Consider the following 22,265-nt stretch of genomic DNA (forward strand, 5'->3'; position numbering starts at 1 on the left):
AAAATTCAGCCTCCACGACGAAACGTCCGACAACGGATTGAGGCTGATCGACTTCGCCGGGGCCCGAAACATGGTAGTATGCAGTACTAGGTTCAAGCATAGAAAGATCCATCACCCTACGTTGCTGTCTCCAGATCGAAAAACGAGAAACCAAATCGATCATGTTATAGACGGAAGGCACGCTTCCAGTGTTTCAGACGTACGCACACTCCGAGGCCCAAACATCGACTCGGGCCTCTTGTTGCAGCCAAGATACGCACCCGCCTCTGTGCAGCAAAAAATGTGCGCCCAAATATGCAAGGAAAGCTTGACGTCGAAAAGCTGCAATCACAGCAGACAGCCAATGCTTTCGCTACTCGACTCTCACACCTGCTCTCAGAGAGCACTCTTCAACAAACCGACATATGCGAGCAGTGGAGCCTATGGACCGACCCCATAGAGGCTGCACGCTTCTTGGGGCTGCCGTCATTGGAACTCGACGACAACGACTGAGATATCAGCCGATCTGGGCGGGGTTGTTGTAGCCGCTACAACAACAACAACAACAACAGCAGTGGAACCACATTTCCCGCTCATTATATACCGCCGCCGAAGAAGTAGTCGGATTTCAGCGAGCCCGAAAGAACAACTGGTTCGATGAGGAATGTCAGGAAGCTGCAGAGAAAAAAGATGCCGCCTATAGGGATCTGAAGAGGGAAGCGAGACGTATTTGCCGCAATAAGAAGAGAGAGAGGACGAGATACGTGAGTGCGAAAAGCCTGAAATGCTGGCCGACAGTAAGTATGCCCGAAAAAAATAACGACAGAGTTAGGCGACTTACGGAAGGTTTCAAGACCAGGACGTACTCCTGTAAGAACAACAATGGCGACTTAGTAACCGATGTCCAGAGCGTACTTAAATTATGGAGGGAACACTTTTCCGCCCTACTAAATGGAAACAGCATGGAAAATTGTGGAGAGAAGAACACGAGCCCGCAGTCGATGATGACAGAGTCGGCGTTCCACCGCCTGACTAAGACGAGGTACGAATAGCAATAACGCGGCTGAAAACCAACAAAGCTGCTGGAGCTGACAGCCTGCCAGCTGAGCTATTCAAGTACGGCGGCGAGGAGTTGATAAGGTGCATGCATCAACTCTTGGTCAGAATATGGTCTGATGAACACCTGCCCGACGACTGTAATATAAGTGTGCTCTGCCCAATCCATAAGAAAGGTGACCCCGCCATTCGCGCCAACTACCGCGGGATCAGCCATAGGTTACAAGGTCTTATCGAGCGTATTGTATGAAAGACTGAAGCCCACCGTCAATGAACTGATTGGACCTTATCAGTGTGGCTTTATACCTGACAAATCCACCATAGGCCAGGTATTTACAATACGCCAAATCTTGGAAAAGATCCGCGAGAAAAGCATCGACACTCACCACCTATTTGTCCACTTCAACGCCGCTTTCGACAGCACTAAAAGGAGTTGCCTATAGGCCGCTATGTCTGAATTTGGCATCCCCTCAAAACTCATACAAGCTCCGTCAGAATTGGGAAAGACCTCTACGAGCCGTTCGCCACCAAACGGGGTTTCAGACAGGGCGACTCCCTTTCATGTGACTTCTCTAATCTGATGTTGGAGAAGATAACAAGAGCTGCAGAACTCTACCGCTCAGGAACTATTTACTACAAGAGCGTGAAATTGCTGGCTTATGCCGATGACATCGACATCATCGGTAACAAAAACCGCGAAGTCTGTTCTGCCTTTTCCAAGTTGGATAAGGAAGCAAAGCGAATGGGTCTGGTGGTAAACGAGGACATGACGAAGTATCTCCTGTCATCAAACAAACAGTCAGCACACATGCGTGTTAACACCGATAATAATGTCAGCATTGAAATCCAACGCAGAAACACTCTTGCCAACAAGTGCTACTTTGGACTGAGTAGGCAATTCAGGAGTAAAGTCCTCTCTCAACGTACGAAAACCACGCTCTATAAGTCCCTCATCATGCCCGTGCTGGCGCAGAAGCATGGACAATAACAACATCCGATGAGGCGCCTCTTGGAGTGTTCGAGAGAAAGATTTTGCGGAAGATTTACGGGCCTTTACGCGTTGGCGACGGCGAGTACAGCAGACGATGGAACGATGAGCTGTATAAGCTTTACAACGACATGGACATAGTGCAGCGAATTAAAATACAGCGGCCCCGCTGGCTCGGCCATGTCGTTCGAATGGACACCGACGCTCCAGCTCTGAAAGTATTCAACTTGGAACCCGCTGGTGGTAGCAGAGGAAGTGGGAGGCCCCCACTGAGATGGAAAGATCAGGTGGAGAAGGACTTGGCTTCACTTGGCGTTTCCAATTGGCGCCAGTTGGCACAGAAGAGAAACGTCTGGCGTGCTTTGCTGGACTCGGCCAAAATCGCTTAGGCGGTTACAGCGCCAAAAAAAAAGAAGAAGACAAGCATAAGCCTATTTGGTCGCCAAATACAGCGCATAGCTACGTGAAAGTTCTGTATATCAGTGCCGATCAAACACGAGCTCACAAAGGCAAACGAGATGTGTATGAGCGACGTGACTGCGCTATACCACATTCATACACACATAAACGTATTTGATCTAAACAGTGATCAATGATTGAACTTGCTAAATACATATGGACATTTATAAACGAAAGACAAAGCATCACTTCACACTCATGTGCAGTATGTGGTTGACACAAAAATTAAACATATAGCCGCACGATCATGAAAATAAAGGTCGCGCCATTCGTGGACCGCTAACCCTCTCTTCGTCGATTTGACAGCATCCACCCATTCGCTGACGTCACGCAATAATTTTGTTTACATTTTCTGGATCGTGACATTTTAGGTTACTTGAACTTTACAAATTTGCAAATTCCTAAGATTTTTAGCGTTGTTTTGTGCAAAGTAACTGATTAAACTCAGTGAGAGGGAGACCAGTATGTTTGCATGTATGTATTTATAAAAAAAAAATATTTATTGGTTCAAAAATGGTGGGTAGGCACTGTGGCCAATGGTAAATTTCGTTTACCACCTCTGCATGGTTGTAAGCCATGCAGTGTCCGCAAAATGCTCCGGATGCAGTGTCCGGAGGATGCATCAGACTAGGCCGAGCATACTTTGAAGTGCCATCTTATTAAAACTTAAGAAAGTTCAATTAATGGCAGTTGAGAAGCGCATGTGCAAAAATTTCATAAATTGCATAAAGGAAATTTTTGCACATGCAGCAGTACATAGGATGTATTTAGGCGCCTGGTGTTAGCAGACGCGCCTAAACAGTAACAAGAAAGTGATAAATTCAAGAAAAAATTCGGTGTGCAGTGGTTAATTGTGCTAGTGTTAGTACCAAAGGATCTGGGTGCAGTTTTTTTTCTTTTCCGGCCGACATTGAATTGGTGGAAAAGTGGATCCAGTTCTGCCGGAGACCAACGGATTTCAACACCCGAACTAGCGTAATTTGTGTAAAACACTTTACCACTGATGACTTCGAGAATGAACTTCCATATAAAATGGGTAAGCTATACTATTTAATTCGCCAATAAACGCTTATTGGATTTCGTAAGGATGGTGTGACTCGCGAGTAAATTTCACAACAGGTAGCCGCCCTCATCGTAAATGTGAAATCTCTGGAGGCTGCATTTAATTAAAAGAAATGTTTTAAATTGTCTTAGGCTACGCTAAAAGGCGTATACTAGAGCGGGGCGTTGTGCCGAAAATTTTTAAGCCTGCTGCGGAAATATCAGATCCAGACAAGGAAGCCCAGCAGCAAGTGTACAAAACCATTGTGAGCGATCTACTGGAGCAGTGCACTTCCAAAGGATTACAAGTTTATATAGTTGAAGTTCTGCTAGTAATAAAAAATACATTTCAGAAGCCGAAGGTCTTATGGCCCATAATCGCGAGGACGAGGAGAACTGTGGCGTATTTCCAGATGCTTTGACGCCGCTGTATTCCCCACATCGTGCCATAACACCTAGCAAGGTGTTTTACTATGACAGCACGCTTAAAGAAGTTGAGGATCTGCAAGAAAAATTGTAAGTTCAAAGTTTAATGAAATATGTGCATTAGACTGCATCACTCCCCATACAAAAAAAAATCGGTACTGTTTTTCCATTGGAATTATAAAATTTATTATATTTTAAGACGTCCACCGAAATAATTTGGAAAAATATTAAGATTTAAGCGAGCTGGACCGATTTGAAAATACCTCCAAAAATGGAGTTTTTAATGAATAAAAATAGTTTCTTAAAGATGTTTTTTGAAAAAATCCCCTCAAAAGACAAAACAGTTTAAGCTTAAAATATAATACATGTAACATGGGAACCCTAGTTAGTAGATCTCTAAACTGGTAATTTATGTAACGTAAGTGCAGCGATAACAGAGCATCAGAAAACCAGCAGTCAATCAGCCACGTCGTCGTACAATATGTAGCAGCAGAGAACCAGCAGTCAGTCAGTAGAGTCGCGGTATAACTAGGTGGCAGCAGGGAGTCAGCAGTGAGTTGTTTCTGATAATCGAAGGTCGTCACTCTGCAGAGCGGTTGTTAGAAAGGTCGTCGTGATGTCAAGTGGTCGGTTGTCTTTATACGTACCACTTACTATTAATTTCAATTTAAACATATATGTCACTCGAACCTTATTATTGTATTTGAACTAACTTAAATATACGATTTTAATATTAGTTACATTTGGGTGCTCAACCGTAGCCATCGAATATATAAAAAACCCAACGTTTGCAAACGTCGCTATATTTATGAGCAGAAGTTAATGAGTTCTATTGAACACGCAGAACTGAAGCCAGTTACCGATATATCGAATCCGTCTACGACAGAAGGGCAATCAAGGTCACCGTATAATACTAGATCATCGCAGAGAAGTGCAAAAATGCCCGAAACGGACAATGAGCAACCGAAAGGTCTAGCGGAGGCCACTGGATGTCAAATAAAAAGGCAGAGTAAGGAGGAAATTGAGAGTACAGCAAAAAAGCAGAACAGAAAAAGTGCAGAAAAAATAGCGGAAAATAACCGAATGCTTCAGCAGTTAGTTCAATTATTAACCCTAAACATACAAACTGACGAAGTAAGACAAAACAACAAACATTTTGCGAAGATTATTCCGGAGTTTGATGGTCATAACATGCCGGTTAAGCAATTGTTCAACAATTTGGAAATCAATGCGGCGGCATACGGACTGGACACAAAACAAAAGTATGTCCAAGCACGCGCGAAAATGACCCGCACCGCTAAACTTTTTTTGGAAGGAACATTTGTGTATGAATACGCCGAACTTCGTAAGCCGTTGGAAGAAAAATTCGAACGTGAATTTGTATGCAGCGCAGATATACACGAACAGCTGCATGGACGGGAGAAACATGAAGACGAGAGTTTCCGTGAGTATATTCTGCAGATGAAGAAAATCGCATCTCTTGGCGTAGTTGATACTGCATCAGTAGTTCGTTACATTGTTGACGGACTAAACTTAAAAACTGATTTTAAGTACAAGCTGTATGGCTGCAAAACCTACAAAGAACTGCAAGAAATTTATGATGTTTACGAACGTGTTGCTGAAAGCGGAACCGGTGAAAAAGCTGAGAAGCAGAAACAAAAATTTAAGAAAAGTTGGCAAATGCAGGCAAATAAAGAAAGAAGGCAGCACTGCTATAATTGTGGATCGGTAGACCATTTACGCAAAGATTGCAAAGTGGGTACAAAATGTTTTCGCTGCAATCAGAGTGGCCATATGTCAAGAAGTTGTCTGAATTCAGCGCCTAATGTCAGAATAGTGCAAAATTCAAAACGCCTGAAGAAGATTAAAACAAACAACGTGGAGGTAAACTGCTTGGTTGACACGGGCGCAGACATCTCGATCCTAAGACGACATAATTGCAGCAAAATGAACATAAGCGGTATACAGGGCAGCGCCTCCAACCTACAAGGTTTGGGTAATAAACTTATGTATTCGACCTGTTGGCTGTTTTGCAGCAGACGTTGAAGTTGATGGTATGCAGGCGATACAAAAATTTGTTGTGGTGGCCGACAGAGACATTGAGTACGACGCATTATTGGGTTACGACTTTATTAGCAAATTTAATTTTATATCGACGTTGGGCGGATGTAAGTCTTTGCCTCTGCTGGGGGAAGAAACTTTCGACAACACAAATCAGCTAAGTATATATAATGTAGTAGAAACATATAATGATTTTGATGTACCCCTACAGTACAAGCAAGATGTGCGCCTAATGACAGCCCAGCTAAATTAAAGATAATACCCGACGGAAACATTGTACCATTTCGACATTCGCCAAGTCGCCTTCCTGGGACCGAAGCCGAAGCAGTAAAGCAGCAGATCGACGAGTGTCTGGACGCAGACATTGTACGGCAGTCCACCTCAAATTTCGCCAACCGTATCGTTGTGGTGAAGAAAAAAGACGGCACCTATCGGATTTGCATTGATTTTCGCAAATTAAATACGATGGTAAAGACTGTTTCCCAGTACCGGTAATGGATGACGTGCTCAAAAAGCTACAGAAAGCGAAGTATTTCACTGTAATGGATTGGGAAAACGGCTTTTTCCACGTCCCAATTGAGGAAAGTAGCCGCAAATTTACCTCTTTTATTACGAAGGATGGGCTTTTTGAGTTCACTCACCCGCCGTTTTCATACGTTTTATAAACCATGTGTTTCAAGGTCTCATGAACGAGGATATCCTGGATTTGTACATGGATGATATTATCATTCATGGAGTGACGGCGGACGAATGTCTTGCGAAGATGCGAAAAGTTTTCGACACAGCGGCAGCTAATGGCCTGAAAATAAAATGGAAGAAATGCCACTTTCTGCAGACGAAGATTCACTCTTGGGCCACACGATTGAAAATGGTAAAATATGGCTGGAAAGGAGAAAACAAGTGCCGTCAGCGAATTTCCAGTTCCTCGAAATGTCAAAGCCGTGCAGTCTTTCTTGGGACTGAGGGGTTTTTTTCGCAAGTTTGTGGAGGACTACGCCCATATTTCCCGACCACCGACAAAGCTGATGCGCAAAGATACAGATTTTCAAATGGGTGTAGCGGAGCTGAATGCACTTCAGCGGCTGAAAGATGTCTTAGTTCGAGAACCTGTGCTGAAAGTATACGACAGATACGCTAATACTAAATTGCACACAGATGCGTCAAAAGACGGATTTGGTGCAGCGCTACTCCAGTGGCAAGAGGGGCAGCTCCATCCTGTTTTCTTCTGGAGCAAAAAGTCAACTGAAGCAGAGGCACGTCAGCACAGCTATATCCCAGAAGTTAAGCAGTTTTCTTGACAGTGAAAAAATTCCGTCACTATCTGATAGGAATTGCATCCAAGATAGTAACAGACTGTTCTGCTTTTAAGCAGACGATGAGCAAAAGGGATATCCCACGCGAGGTGGTACAATGGGTTATTTATTTGAAAGATTTTGAATTTGAAATCGAACATCGTGCGGGTGTGCGACTTAAACACGTTGACTCCCTTAGCTGTTACCCTCAGAAAATTCTGCTGGGGTCGTCAGAAATTTCTGTGCGCATGAAAAAAGCGCAAGCAGATAATGCGATGATCAAGGCTGTAGCAGAGTTTCTAGCCAGTGAAGAATCAGTTGTATGGGAGCTATATGTTATAGTGGCCCGATTCTTCCGGTTCCGGCAAATGATTAGTGCATTATAAAAATACACCCACCTAACAAATTTCATCCGGATATCTCGAAAACTGAGAGACTAGATTGCATACAAACAGACGGACAGATGGACATGGCTAAATCGACTAAGCTCGACGTTCTGATCATTTAAGTATACATTTCAATGGGTCTATCTCTTTTAATTGTAGTACTTACAAACATCGGACCAAATTTATAATACCATTTCATGCTCATGAAAGGTATAAAAATAGGGGTATACTTTTTCGATATAGAACAATCCTAGGGGGTGAGAGCATTACAATTCCGACTTTACTGTGTACATAAGCATGCCTTGTAAAACTTTTTTAAGTCAAATCTGTGCACATTCAGTTTACACATTAAAAAACTAAGAATAACTTCTATTTTTGATCGAAAAAATAATCATAGTATAACGATTAAAAATGATCGAAAAAATAAAAATCATAGTATAAGCATTAAAAATGATCAAAAAAATAAAAATCATAAAGTAACGATTAAAAATGATCGAAAAAATAAAAAACATAACATAACGATTAAAGATGATCAAACAAAAATCACGAAATAACGATTAAAAATGATCGAAAAAATAAAAATCATAAAATAACGATTATTTTTGATCGAAAATATAAAAATCATAAAATAACGATTAAAAATGATTGAAAAAATAAAAATCAAAGAATAACGATTATTTTTGATTAAAAAAATATAAATCATAAAATAACAATTATACAATGATTTTTAAATAAAAATCCTTCATGATAACGATTATTTTCGGTCCCTGGTATATATGTGGCAACTACGTCATTATTACCTCTTTGCGTTTTCATTTTATATCGACATACTAGTCGAAACTATCGATAATTGCCGATACCACTTATGCACTCTCACTATGCACAGTAATTGGAGAGAACAAAAAGTAGACCTTGAAAATAAGCAATTACGTGACGGGTCCACGGGCCTTCACACACGCGTAAGTTCTATACAATCGGATATAAAGTGTATTAAAATAGTAGATGGTAATACGGTCTACCATAAATTACTGCAAAGTTTTCCGAATATTACCCGCCCAGAAGGTATCTCTTCATCAAAGAAACATTCTACAGTGCATCACATTAAAACAACACCTGGTCCACCGGTATAATGCAAGGCGCGACGCCTTGCGCCGAACAAATTGAAAATCGCCCAAGAGGAGTTTCGAAAAATGGTACAGCTAAGCACTGCCCGACCTTCGAGCAGCCCATGCGCCTCACCATTGCATTTGGTCCCCAAGAAAACCGGAGACTGGCGACCCTGTGGGGACTACCGTCCGCTAAACGCACGTACCGTACCTGATAACTATCCTGTCAGGTTGCTAGACGATTTTACTGCGTCATTATGCGGTAAGACAGTGTTCTCCGTGTTGGATTTTGTTCGCGCATTTAACCAAATTCCTGTTGCCGAGAAAGATATAGAGAAGACGGCGATTATAACACCCTTCGGCTTATTCGAATTTCCATACATGACGTTTGGACTTCGAAATGCCGCACAGACTTTCCAGCGGTTCATTGACGAGGCCACACGTGATCTGTCGTTCGTCTTTCCATACATTGACGACTTGCTTATCGCATCCGAAAACGAAGATCAGTGCCTTGAACATCTGAAAATACTATTTCAACGCCTGCAAGATTACGGACTTGTGATCAACGCTGCGAAGTCCATCCTCGGTGAACGTGAGGTAAAATTTCTAGGTCACAGCATCAGTGAAAAAGGTATCAAACCATTACCTGACAGGGTTGACGCAATTGTAAATTTAAAATTTCCTAGTACGATTGCAGTATTACGTACTTTTCTAGATACCATACATTTTTATAGGAAATACATTAGAAACGCTGTAGAAATTCTCGCGCCCCTGAATAAATTACTCGAGGGCCCGAAAATAAAAGGCTCAACGCCGATAGTAAGGACACCAGAACTACAACTGGCATACGACAATGCAAAACAAACCCTGGCCAACGCGACATTGCTTGCACATGACAACAGACGCAAATGAATTGTGGGCCATTTTCACCGACGCATCAAGCACAGCCATTGGTGCGGTGCTTCAACAGCTGGTTAATGGAGAATGGCAGCCTTTAGCCTTCTTCAGCAGGAAGCTACAACCATCAATCCAAAAATTATCTACGTATAATCGCGAGCTTCACGCGATTTACGAAGCTGTGCGTTACTTCCGTCACATATTTGAAGGCAAGCATGTTGCAATTTACACTGATTATAAACCACTGCTCCATGCATTTCAACAGCGTACGGAGAGAGCATCACCGTGGCAATTTCGTCGATTAGACTTCATCGGACAGTTCACCAGTGATTTCAGACATATTTCTGGACACGAAAACATCGTCGCAGATACACTGTCCAGGGTAGAAGCCATTACACCGCCGATCACAACGCGAGAACTGGCCAAAGCTCAGGAAAACGATCCTGAACTGCGTGTTCTCTTCACTAACGCTTCAACATCGTTACAGTGGCAGAAAATTATCTTCGCTGACTATCCGCTCGCAGTCTACTGTGATGTCTCATCAGGTAAAATGCGCCCCTACGTCCCCAAGCTATTGCGAAAGAAAGTGTTTGATACGTTGCACTCACTTGCGCACCCAGGTATCAAATCTTCGCAAAAGTTCGTTAGTAAGCGATATGTGTGGCCATCGATCCAAAATGTTTGTCGAGAATGGGCCAAAGCATGTCTAAATTGTCAGCAAAACAAAGTTCATCGGCACGTTGCATCACCAATTGCTCGGTTTGACCTGCCCACACAAAGATTTGAGCACTTACACATCGACCTTATCAGTCTTCCAGTGTCTCGCAGCTACAACAAATGTTTAACGATCATTGATCGATTCACTCGATTTCCGGAAGCCGTGCCCTTAAAAAACGGAGGCTCTGGCACCGTAGCATTGGCCCTGATTTCCAGCTGGATTTCGAGGTATGGTGTACCCATCATAATAACATCTGACCGAGGAGGTCAATTCACATCAGCATTATTTCACTCGTTGATGAAGCTGTTTGGTATTAAACATCTTCGCACAACACCTTATCATCCTCAATCCAACGGCCTAGTAGAACGCCTGCACCGGCAACTCAAGGCCGCACTATTATGTCACAACGATACATGGTTCGACGCACTCCCTGCCGTGTTGCTGGGTTTACGTGCAGCATGGAAAGAGGACATACGCAGTACGCCAGCCGAACTAGTGTATGGCGAGCCAATTCGCTTGCCAGGCGAATTGTTAGCGCCATCAAATTAACATTTCAATGATCAAACTGTCCTTACTAATCGAAGACAAACCGACAGAAACGTCACGTCACGGCACCCGACCTGTTTTTCGTTCCAAACAGCTCAGCTCGTGTTCTCATGTTTTAGTTCGCAATGATCAAATTGGACCATCTTTCTCATCGCCTTACGAGGGTCCATACCAGGTCATATCGCGCCATGACAAATATTTTGTTATTCAGTATAAACGTGTAAACACGGCAATTTCCATCGACAGACTCAAGCCTGTTTATTTTGTAGCGGACGACATTTAAATTTACGTATCTATTAATCTTCAATTAGTATTATAAGCCATTAACTTTCAAGTACAAACATACAAATTACTACAATGAATTTGAATAAAAATTCACTAGGTACATAAGAATGCAAATTACTTTATTATTTTTTACTATAAGTATTTCATGTTAATCATATACGCATTTACTTTTAAGCCAATTTCATTTGAATCTTTGGTATCACCCAATTTTGTACAATCACAACATTGTCATTTTTTTTTTAAGAAAGGAAGTATTGTGGCAACTACATATATCGACATACTAGTCGAAACTATCGATAATTGCCGATACCACTTATGCACTCTCACTATGCACAGTAATTGGAGAGAACAAAAAGTAGAACATAAGCAGGCACTCAAGGAAAGTGACAGCATCCCGCTAGCACGTAGAGATAGTTCGCGCATATTGTTTTTCCATAATTTGCACTAAAAGCTAAACCTTATTACAGACAATTTTAGTAGCGTAATAAAGTCACATAAATAACACTTAAATACGGTGTATTATTTAAACAACGCTACATATATACTTCATAATAAATATGTCGGAATTTAATTTTCTGCTCCGATTTTTCACGTCATTTACTCCGAAGGCTTTATTAAAACTATAAAGTATGCGATTTTTTTTGCAATTTTTTCGGTTTTTCGCAATTAATCGAAATTTTGAGGGTGCAGAAGTCAAACGGTGGTGTAGTGGTAAGCAGTGCTCGCTTCAACTCCGCAATGCCTGGGTTCAAGGCCTGGTCAAAGCAACATCGCAAAAAAAAAAATATAGAAAAAAGGGATTTTTCTTAACAACGGTCGTCCCCCGGCAGGCAATGGCAAACCTCTTGTGTATTTCTGCCATGAAAAACAGCTTCTCAGAAAATACAATCGCCGTTCGGTGTCGACGTAAAACTGTAGGTCCCTCCGCTTTGTGTGACAACATCAAGGCGCACGCCACAAATCGGAGGGCCAAACACTAACCTATGTGTAAGCGCCATTCTATTATTATTATTAGAAGTTAAACTGACCTCAGATTCGGGTTCAGCGGGTCGAATTACTTGTCGGTAAGTGGGTCTGGTTAAAAGCACACACCACTTTTTTGTGTGCTATGTATAAGGCACGGTGCACAGTGGTTCGGATAGCAGATCTAGCTGGACGAAAGTCAAACATTTTTTGTTTTTAAAATACTTAATGGTACTTGGAATACATTCCTGACAATACATTGAAACAGAAATTGCATTTATTAAAGCATTAACATATGAAAACAAACAAAAAAAGGTAAGTCAACGCCGCCTATTTGAGAACTCTATTTTAAAAGCTGAAATTTAACTTAAAAGATTGCTAATTGCACTCACAGATATTTGCATAATTGCAAATTGACTTTATAAACAAAAAATTACACTTATTCCGCTATAGATTCAGAGGTCATAACGCAATTTATGTCCACATTGGTATAAGCAAATTTATTCTGAAAAATCATCGTTTTGATTAATTAAAAAGATAAATTAAAGAGTAGGAAAAGTAAAGGCCGCCGAAAGCCGTTATAAAACCACTTGCATATTATTCTTTACACCTTCGCAAATGCAGAGGGTAAGTTCGATAACCAAGTCTAACCAATTGACTTTGATATTTACATTTTAGTGACAGTATGTCAACTCTCAAAATTCAAAAGTAATTATTAACAGCAATGTATCTGAATATAAATATAAGATCAGTGGCGGATCCACCGGGAAGAAGGGGCGGGGGGGGAGGGGTTGTGTGTTAAAACAGAAAAATACTTGGAGTTAGAAAAACTTTGGTTATGTAAGAGTTAAAAAATTTAGTAACTCGCGAATTTTCTGCTTTCTGAAATTAAAAAATTATACAACAGGCATGCAAATCTTTAAGCGCTGTTATAAATTTTTTTCTGAAATTTATTTGTGTCTCTTGCTGTGATCTTAAATTTTAGTCATGGTAAATAAAATCTTAAGAAGTGAGTTGTTTGGTTTTGGAGAAGTGTTGCTGAAACTTCTAAAAGACAACAAGGTGTCCGTGATTATGTAATTAGTAAATTGAAAGAAATATCTGATGAAAATGCTCGTTCCGAAGTAAATAAAGCAAATTAATTAAATGACTTTAGATTCGTAATCAGCAACCCAGAAAACCCCCAGATACCCAGTTACATAGAAATCTACCGATTTTTTTTTTTTAATTTTCGTCCGCCATATTGGATCCGCCATTTTGAATTTTTGGTAAATGACTTTAGATATGTAATCAGCGACCCAGAAAACCCCCAGATACCCAGTTTCATAGAAATCTACCGATTTTTTTAAATTTTCGTCCGCCATATTGGATCCGCCATTTTGAATTTTTGATAAGTGACTTCAGATTCGTAATCACCGACCCAAACTCCCCTAGGTAAGAAGTGGTGTAAAGATTCATCAACGAGTATTTGTTTAAATAGTTTCGTTCAGCTAGATTTGCGATCCGAACCACTGTGCGGTGCACATTAGAGCGATACGATATGCGATACGATACGCGATGCTATATGCGATACGATATGGATGCGACATCGACATGCTGAGTACGTGGAAATTGGTAGGAAGCGATTAAAACTGTGCACACTTGCACGACAGCGACACCGCTGCGATATAATATCGCATACGAATCGCACGTGCGACACCGCTGCGATATAATATTGCATGCGTGTAACATGTGCGACACGGTTTTCCGAACGAGGTGAGATTAGAATTGCGCGGCATTTTTTGCAATGATAGGCGGAAGCATCATTCTCAATTTTTTTTAGTCGAATTAACCCTTGTGTTAATACCCGGGTACCGGGGTACCCACAACAGGACCTTTTTCCGTATAAGTCGAGTATTAATGGACATTTCTTCCCATCCTCCGGATCGTCGTTATTTAGCTTAAATAAAGGAACTTGGACAATTGAAAGTAAAACAATTGTGTTATTTATTAAAAAAATAATCGACTTGAATGTAGTACGGGTACCCGGGTACCCAATTATTCCGGTAGTCTATTTTGTAGTTTTTTGTCTATAATACGCACTTAATTCGTGAAAATAACTATACTATATAACTTATTAAGAAAACAGAAACGATTAAATAATCACTTTATTTATAGCAAATATTATATTTTATGATGTTTTTGGAATGTTCATCACATAACGTTTGTTCACATTCCCAGCAGTTCTTCCTTGTTTTTCGTCTTTTTTCTTTTCCTGTTTATTGCAAATGAAACCACAACCAGTTACTTCGATTCTTCCTGGTGCATTTCGTTCAATTGAAGGGTTTGGCGTAACATCCACAGTAATTTTTTGACGACCTATGATGCTTTCAATGGCGATTTTTGTCGTATAATTTCTCATTATTTGTACGTTTGTCAAACGATTTTAGATATTGGTTTTGTTAACTCCTCGCTCAATGGACGCATAAACAGGAGTCACTGGTTGATTTTCTTTTGCAGTATTTCATTGGGGCGTATTCTTGTTTTCGTACGAATCGAAAATCATGAAATTTTGCTATCATTTTCTATACAAAAATTTCAAATTTTCAATTCGTACGAAATCCAGAATATGCCGCATTATATTTTATAGGAAATAAGATATGAAGCGAGTGAACTAATATTTATTATATTGAAAAATTCGCTAAAGGCCATGTTGTTGTTGTTGTTGTTGTTGTTGTAGCGGCTACAACAACCCCGCCCAGATCGGTTGATATCTCAGTCGTTGTCGTCAAGTACCACTAACGGCGGCCCTAGGAAGCGTGCAGCCTCCACCGGGTCGGTCCACAGGAACAAAACCGTTAGGGTTGTCGGGTTTTCCGGGCATGCGAAGAGATGTTTCGAGTCATGTGGGGTCTCTCCGGCCAGTCGGTAAGCTGACGGGTCCAGAGGCTGCTTGATGAACCTCTGGACTTCGTCCGTCAGTTCGTATAGATGCCTCCTGACGTGCCTTGGCGAGGGCTCCTCTGCAAGCAGCTGTCTGTTCGGGTGGCCACTTCTGTGGCTCCCGATCAGAAACTGCTTGCAGAGCTAAAGGCGATCGCAAAAGTCGCCGTTTCGTTGTGTATCTTCTAGCCATCTGGTTCATGGTATCAACGCCAGCTTTATACTTATTATAATATGATATAATCTGGGGTGTCTTCTTATCATCATCGTTCACAGCCTTATCGCAATGCAATATGGATAGCATAATTACGGGTTTATTTCTGTTTGGTACGTATAAGCACATAGTTACTCTTTCATGGACACCAAATACGGTAAGGACTGGTAACAGGCCCTCTTTGGGGCCCATTATGTTTTGTATGCAGAGCTTATTTTTTCTCAAAGTACCAACAAGAGTACAATTCCATGAAAACAAGTGCTTGGAAAGGGACATACGTAGATGTAAAGACAATGTCCGTTATATATATGTATATATACTATGAGAGACCTCGGTGTAATTATGGACAGCCAGCTAACCTTCAGTAGCCACGTTGACAATATAATTCTAAAAGCCTATCGGACAATGAGCTTTATCATTAGATCGAGCAAAGATTTCAGCAATACAGATACACTGATTAACTTGTACTCAACGCTAGTACGGCCATCACTGGAATACTGCTCAGTTGTATGGTCTCCATATACTGATACGCTTGTAAACAGAATTGAAAATATCCAATACAAGTTCTGTAAATTTGTATCTGCCTTCGAACGTCGCAACGGCCGAGAAACTAACGCTAATGCAGTCATGGAACGCTTCAACTTAAAGAGTTTGACTTGCCGAAGACAGATATCCGACCTATCATTCTTCTTCAAAGTGTTCAATGGGTTCATTGACTCTCCGGAGGTACTTGAAAAATTTAGTATAGTCTGCCCCTATACACGCCTGAGAAGGAATCGTCTACTCCTCACGACGAAATCATCAAAAAACTACGTCATTAATGATCCCTGTAATAGGGTAGCCAAGTTGGTCAACGAACACTGTTCTGCAGTAGACTTCTTCGGAGTTACACCCAATTCATTCTTGTACAAAATTAAGAGAGCAGTATGTTGTTAGTTGGTTTCTACTTATTACCATGCAATTTTTTATTTTATTATACCTATGTTATGCTACTTTATGTTCACTTCTCTTTTTCTCTCTATTTGTATGTATAATGCCGATTGGCGTTAATAAATAAATAAATAAAATAAAATATATATAGATTGGCTCTTACACATATGTTAGTGTTTGACCGACCTTCTCCTCCGATTTGTGGCGTGCGTTTTGATGTTTTCACACAAAGTGGAGGGACCTACAGTTTTACGCCGACTCCGAACGGTGATTGTATTTTTATGAATAGCTGTTTTTTCATGGCAGAAATACACTCGGAGGTTTGCCATTGCCTGCCGAAGGGCGACCGCTGTTAAGAAAAAACCTTTTTTCTAAAATTTTTTGCGATGTTACTTTGGCCAGGGCTTGAACCCAGGCTCTGCGGAGTGGAAGCGCACACTGCTTACCACTACACCACAGCGGACAATGTCCATACATACATTTATTTTCGCCTGTGCCTTTGTTTGCGATAGCACATGTGCGTGTATTTTAATGTAGTTAGGGGACTCCCATATTATTTTTGAAATTTTTCTTACTAAATTCTCTTAATTTAATCTATATTCATAAAAAAATTTCAGTCCGCAAAATGGATTTGTGAAGAATAGTAAAACAAATACTGTGTGGTTACACGGGTACCCCGGGTGCTAGACAACGTAAGAAAATTTGGGTATTAACACAAAAACCATGTTTATGGAACTATACCGAAAGAAACTACTGTAGAACAGACATGACTAGTTTGGCATGGAGGTAACACGGCACAGGTAAATGCGCAAAAGAATATTTTTCGTGATGGTTTATTTGCCTTTGTTTTCACATCTTTAAAAAGAAATTTAAAGAATCCTATAATTTTAAACCTATTTACTTTTGATTTTGAATAGCAAAAAAGATTTGGTGTTTGTTTAAATGTTAATGATTAACTATTTTGTTTCAAATATTTAAATAATTAGTAAACAAAGTAATTAGAAACAATTAAGAAATCGTCTCATTTACCATTAAAAGAAGAAATCAGATATAATAACAAATACTAAAAAATGATGTATTTATGTAGGAAATTATTTTTGATTATTCGTTATACTTTTATATGTTTTTTTTCCTTGAGTGTTATTTTATTATATGTAATAAGTTTTTAAATTAATTAGAGAAAGTACTAATTTATGTGATCTATTACACAGTGCTACAAGAAATAATGAAGTAAAAATACCTGGTAAGTCATGTTATTTTTCGGGTAGGTTTTGCCGAGTGAAGTAAGAATCGAGATACGAAATTTTTGTCTCAAAAACACACAATCTTGATTTACTGTTAAAAATCCGGTTTTCCGCACTTATAAGCTTGTAACTCAGTTGACTATATACCGAGTTTAGACCTTTCGAATGATATATGTATATAAACTTTTAGAAAACTTAAGAGATCTGTGTATATTTTCTGTGTTCATTTTTTCGTTTTTTGAGATTTGGCAAAGTTTTCACGAGCTATTTATAAAGCAATTATACTACTCCTGAATTGATGCAAAATTAACATTTAATATACAGTGATTTTTAATTTAAAAAATCGGAGGAAGGTTATTCAACCTTTCATGAGAAAAAGAATATTGTTGGCTATACAACTCAAAAATTTTTGCTTAACCTTTTTCTTTAATTCAGCTTTCAGCGATTTCTCCTTGTAGTGAACGCAATCTCATTTAATTTGTAGCCGACTTTGTAAAAATAAACATCAGTTTTTCTCGATATTAAACATACTTGTCTCTTAAATTATTTAAAAGTTTATAGATATAAACATATACCCATCATTCGAAAGGTCTAAACTCGGTTGAGAAGCAACTCATTTAACTCATTTACAAGCTTATAATGGCACAAAAGATTGTGTAGCTATCACAAAATGGTATCGGGTGTCGCATCGCATGTCGCATAGCGTATCGCATCGCTCTAGTGTGCACTGCGCCCATTTCATGACGCATCGCGTATCGTATCGCATATCGTATCGCTCTAATGAGCACCGTGCCTAATATGTTCTTAAATGTGTATGTATATACCAGCTATTATTCTGATTTTTTTTTTACTTATTCCAAGTATAAAAACCAGCAAAAAAATTTATTTACTGCCGTCAAACGACGTTTTCTTAAATGGTAGGAAAGAAGCCACTTTGGTAGGTTTTTGAACCAGCTCTTGGTAGGAAGAAGAAGTTTTTCAGTGGCAACCCTGACCTACATATAGTATTTATACATATACATATAATAATAATAATAATAGATTGGCGCTTACACATATGTTAGTGTTTGGCCGAGCTTCTCCTCCGACTTGTGGCGTGCGCCTTGATGTTGTCACACAAAGCGGAGGGACCTACAGTTTTACGCCGACTCCGAACGGCGATTGTATTTTTGTGAGAAGCTGTTTTTCATGGCAGAAATACACTCGGAGGTTTGCCATTGCCTGCCGAGGGACGACCGCTGTTAAGAAAAAACCTTTTTCTATATTTTTTGCGATGTTGCTTTGACCAGGGCTTGAACCCAGGTGCTGATGAGTAAAAGCGCGCACTGCCTACCACTACAGCACAGCGGCCGACATGCATATACATATATGTGTAGTAATATTAGTATGCCACAACATACCATGTATATATGTATAATAGGGCGGGTCAATTTGTATGGATCGATTTTTTTCGACATCGTTCCTAGCATATTCGGATTCTTCATAAAATTCTTAGAAAAAAATTCCTCCAGACCGTAGCACTAAAGTCAATTTCGAGCCTGCGCATTTTTAAAAGAAGATATCTTATATATAAAAGTGAATTGCTGTACGTTAGTCTCACTAAGACTCGAAAACGGCTTGACCGATTTGAATATTTTTAGTTTTTTTTTGGTTTGTTTTTTATAATATCCGGATGGTTAAAACCAGAAAAAAATTCAGTATAAGTAAATTAATGAGATAAATTAGATATTACAATATGAATGTCAAAAGAAAGAGGTTATGAAGGCTTACAGGCGAAAATATTTTTGAGGGGGGTTGCCAACTGTTTCAAAATTTAATTAAATTAAATTGGTAAGATAAATTAAATAATGCAATATGGGTATCAAAATAAAAAGGTTTAAGAAAGCTTACTACTGAAAATATTTTTTAGTCGGGTTGCCACCAATTTCGAAAATTTAATTCAACTAAGTTAATAAGATAAAGTATGTATTATAATATAGGTGTCAAACGAAAAGTATTTGAAACATTGTTGATTAAGAAATATTTCCTATAGGCCTGCCACCTACCTGAGCGGTAAAAACTAAAAGCCATACTCGCAAATATTATTCAAAGCTTTTGAAGCTCGCATCAATGTGGAATATTGTAACTCCGTCAAGTTAGTGTTTATTGATGGCAAACAAAGTACTATCATGTTTGGCAATGATATCACCCCATCGAACAATGCACTTAACCTCGAGATAAAAAGAGAACAAAAGCCGAAGTAGTTCGTACAAATGTTCCACAATTAAACTAACAAAAAAATATGGCCGACGACTCTTTATAGAAGCTGTGGACACTGGAGTAAATTTTAAACAAAAAACAAAACCGACTTCAATTCTCATATACAAATTTAAGTGTACCGTTATTTTCTTCATGGCCCAATTATCGGATCTACACTCAATTAATAGGAGACTACCTCTGAGGAACCACCTTTCCTTTAAAAAAGAATTTTAGAAAACGGGTAACGTAGTCCAATGATAAAATATGCAGATAATATTAAATAAAGTGTTACGGATGTTTTTTTTTTGTAATACAAACCTGTGCTTGGGAGTTTATTGATACGAAAAATTAATTTCTGATATCTATTTTTTATTTAAAGAACCGCAAGATTACACTACAAAGCAAATTACATATTTTTTACTATTGTAACAGGAGAAGTTATTGTATGTATTTTTTTATATGTACAGTGTCGAACAAAAGTTTTGGCACAGTGAATTTTCGCACTACATACATGCAAAGTTTTTAATTTATTCCCGATAATTTTTGCACTTTGATAAACTAAAATTGAATGGATTATTAAACTGCAAACTTGGAAATTTTCTAAAACACCTGTATAGAAAGTTGCAAATTAGTATGCAAATTTATTGAGTTTTTCACAAAGTTTACACATTTGATTTTTATGTGTTTTGGTGTAGTATGAACCATGTTTTTATAAAAAATTATCGGAAATAAATTAGAAACTTTGCCTATATTGCGAAAAATTCACTGTGCCAATACTTTTGTTCGTTACTGTAAGTAAATAAAACTTTAACTTTAAAAAACCAAAAAAAAATAAAATTTTACAATATTTCAAAGTTATCTTTCGAATCATACATTTTTTTATGATTAACAATGTATTTATAGTTTTTTTGGTTTTAGACCCTTTTTGCTTTCAACTCGAGGTATCATTTTTCTACATTCTATTGTCATAGCCATAACTCCCTTTCTATTTTTATCCATCAATCAGTCAATTTAATTTTTTTTTTTAGCATTTTTCCTAATTACAAGTAGAGCTTTATAAAACTGTTATAACACCAAATGTTTACCAAGCTTAGGGTTTTGTGTTATCCGGGCAGGCTTATTAATTTAACCAGAGAATATGTTTTCTTTATTAAGTTTACCCAGTTACCCATTTTAAACTACTACCTGTACAGTATCAGCGGTTAAAACTTGTCAAATTTTTTATTTAAAATTTTAGGTAAGGAATAAGCGAGTGGATGAGAAATATATAACGCTAAGAACGGCCAATATATATGTATATAAAAGAATACACACATGCGACGACTTTAGCCATTGTGAGTCACGCCTTTAAATTATAGTTATTTTTTTCTTATTGTATTAAAAAAATAACGTTCGTAACACTTTAGTAAATATTCCGTATATTAACTTAGTATATATTAAAGACTAGAAGATGACCCGGTGGACTTCATATCATCTATAAATTATTTGAATTTCACTTTGATTAAATATAAAAAATCTCCAAAATGCAATTCAGTGATATCACTAATAGCTGTTATAGCTGATAAAAGATTCCACACCTATGAGATGTGCCACGCCCCCTTTTACAAACTCATTTATATACATATATCTTTCTATAAGCAAATACCATAAGTATCTGTGCATTTCAAACTTCGACTTCATGTGGCAATAATTCCGAAGTTAGAGCTGATTAAAAATTTTCACTATGGGAGGTGCTACCCATCGAAAATTCGTAACACTTTATTAAATATTAATCTGATTATTGACTTAGTATTAATTAAAGATATTTTCTTTTAAAATTGCGCAGGCTCGAAATTGATTTTAGAGCTGTGGTCTAAAGGACTTTTTTTCTTAGAATTTTATGTAGAATCCGAAGCTGCTAGGAACGATGTCGAAAAAAAAATTGACCCGCCCTACCCTACATATTGGTCGAAAAACGGCCAACTAAATTTTTTCCAGAAAAACGAAAGCTACAAATTTTTTCTCTCCACAACAAACTTCAAAATCACGCGTCTACCTTTGGTTGCATATGCAAATTAAATGGTGGCGTTCAGCTGTCAAACTCCAAAATATACAGGAAGGATGAGAAACAAAAGAAAACAAGATATAACCCAGCAAGCATTAAAAATATAAAGCTTTCCATGGAAAATATGTATTCGAAGGCCGAAAGGTGTTCAGCCCCCATTCTTTGGCAACACAGAAAGGAGAATTCTACTTAGTGAGGGTTATAATCCCTAAGTGCGGCCGAAGTCCGCCTACGCAGAAAGGTGTTCCCTGCAAAAGGTGTTCAGCCCCCCTTCTTTGGCAACACAGAAAGGGTAACCCTACTTATTGAGGGTTATAATCCCTAAGTGCGGCCGAAGTCCGCCTATTCAGAAAGGTGTTCTCTGCAAAAGGTGTTCAGCCCCCTTCTTTGGAAACACAAAAAGGGGAATTCTACTTAGTGAGGGTTATAATCCCTAAGTGCGGCCGAAGTCCGCCTACGCAGAAAGGTGT

The sequence above is a fragment of the Rhagoletis pomonella genome, unplaced genomic scaffold, assembly GCF_013731165.1.
Source record: "Rhagoletis pomonella isolate Grant_MI unplaced genomic scaffold, Rhpom_1.0 Rhpom_scaffold_00014, whole genome shotgun sequence".
In the NCBI taxonomy this organism is placed as follows: Eukaryota; Metazoa; Arthropoda; class Insecta; order Diptera; family Tephritidae; genus Rhagoletis; species Rhagoletis pomonella.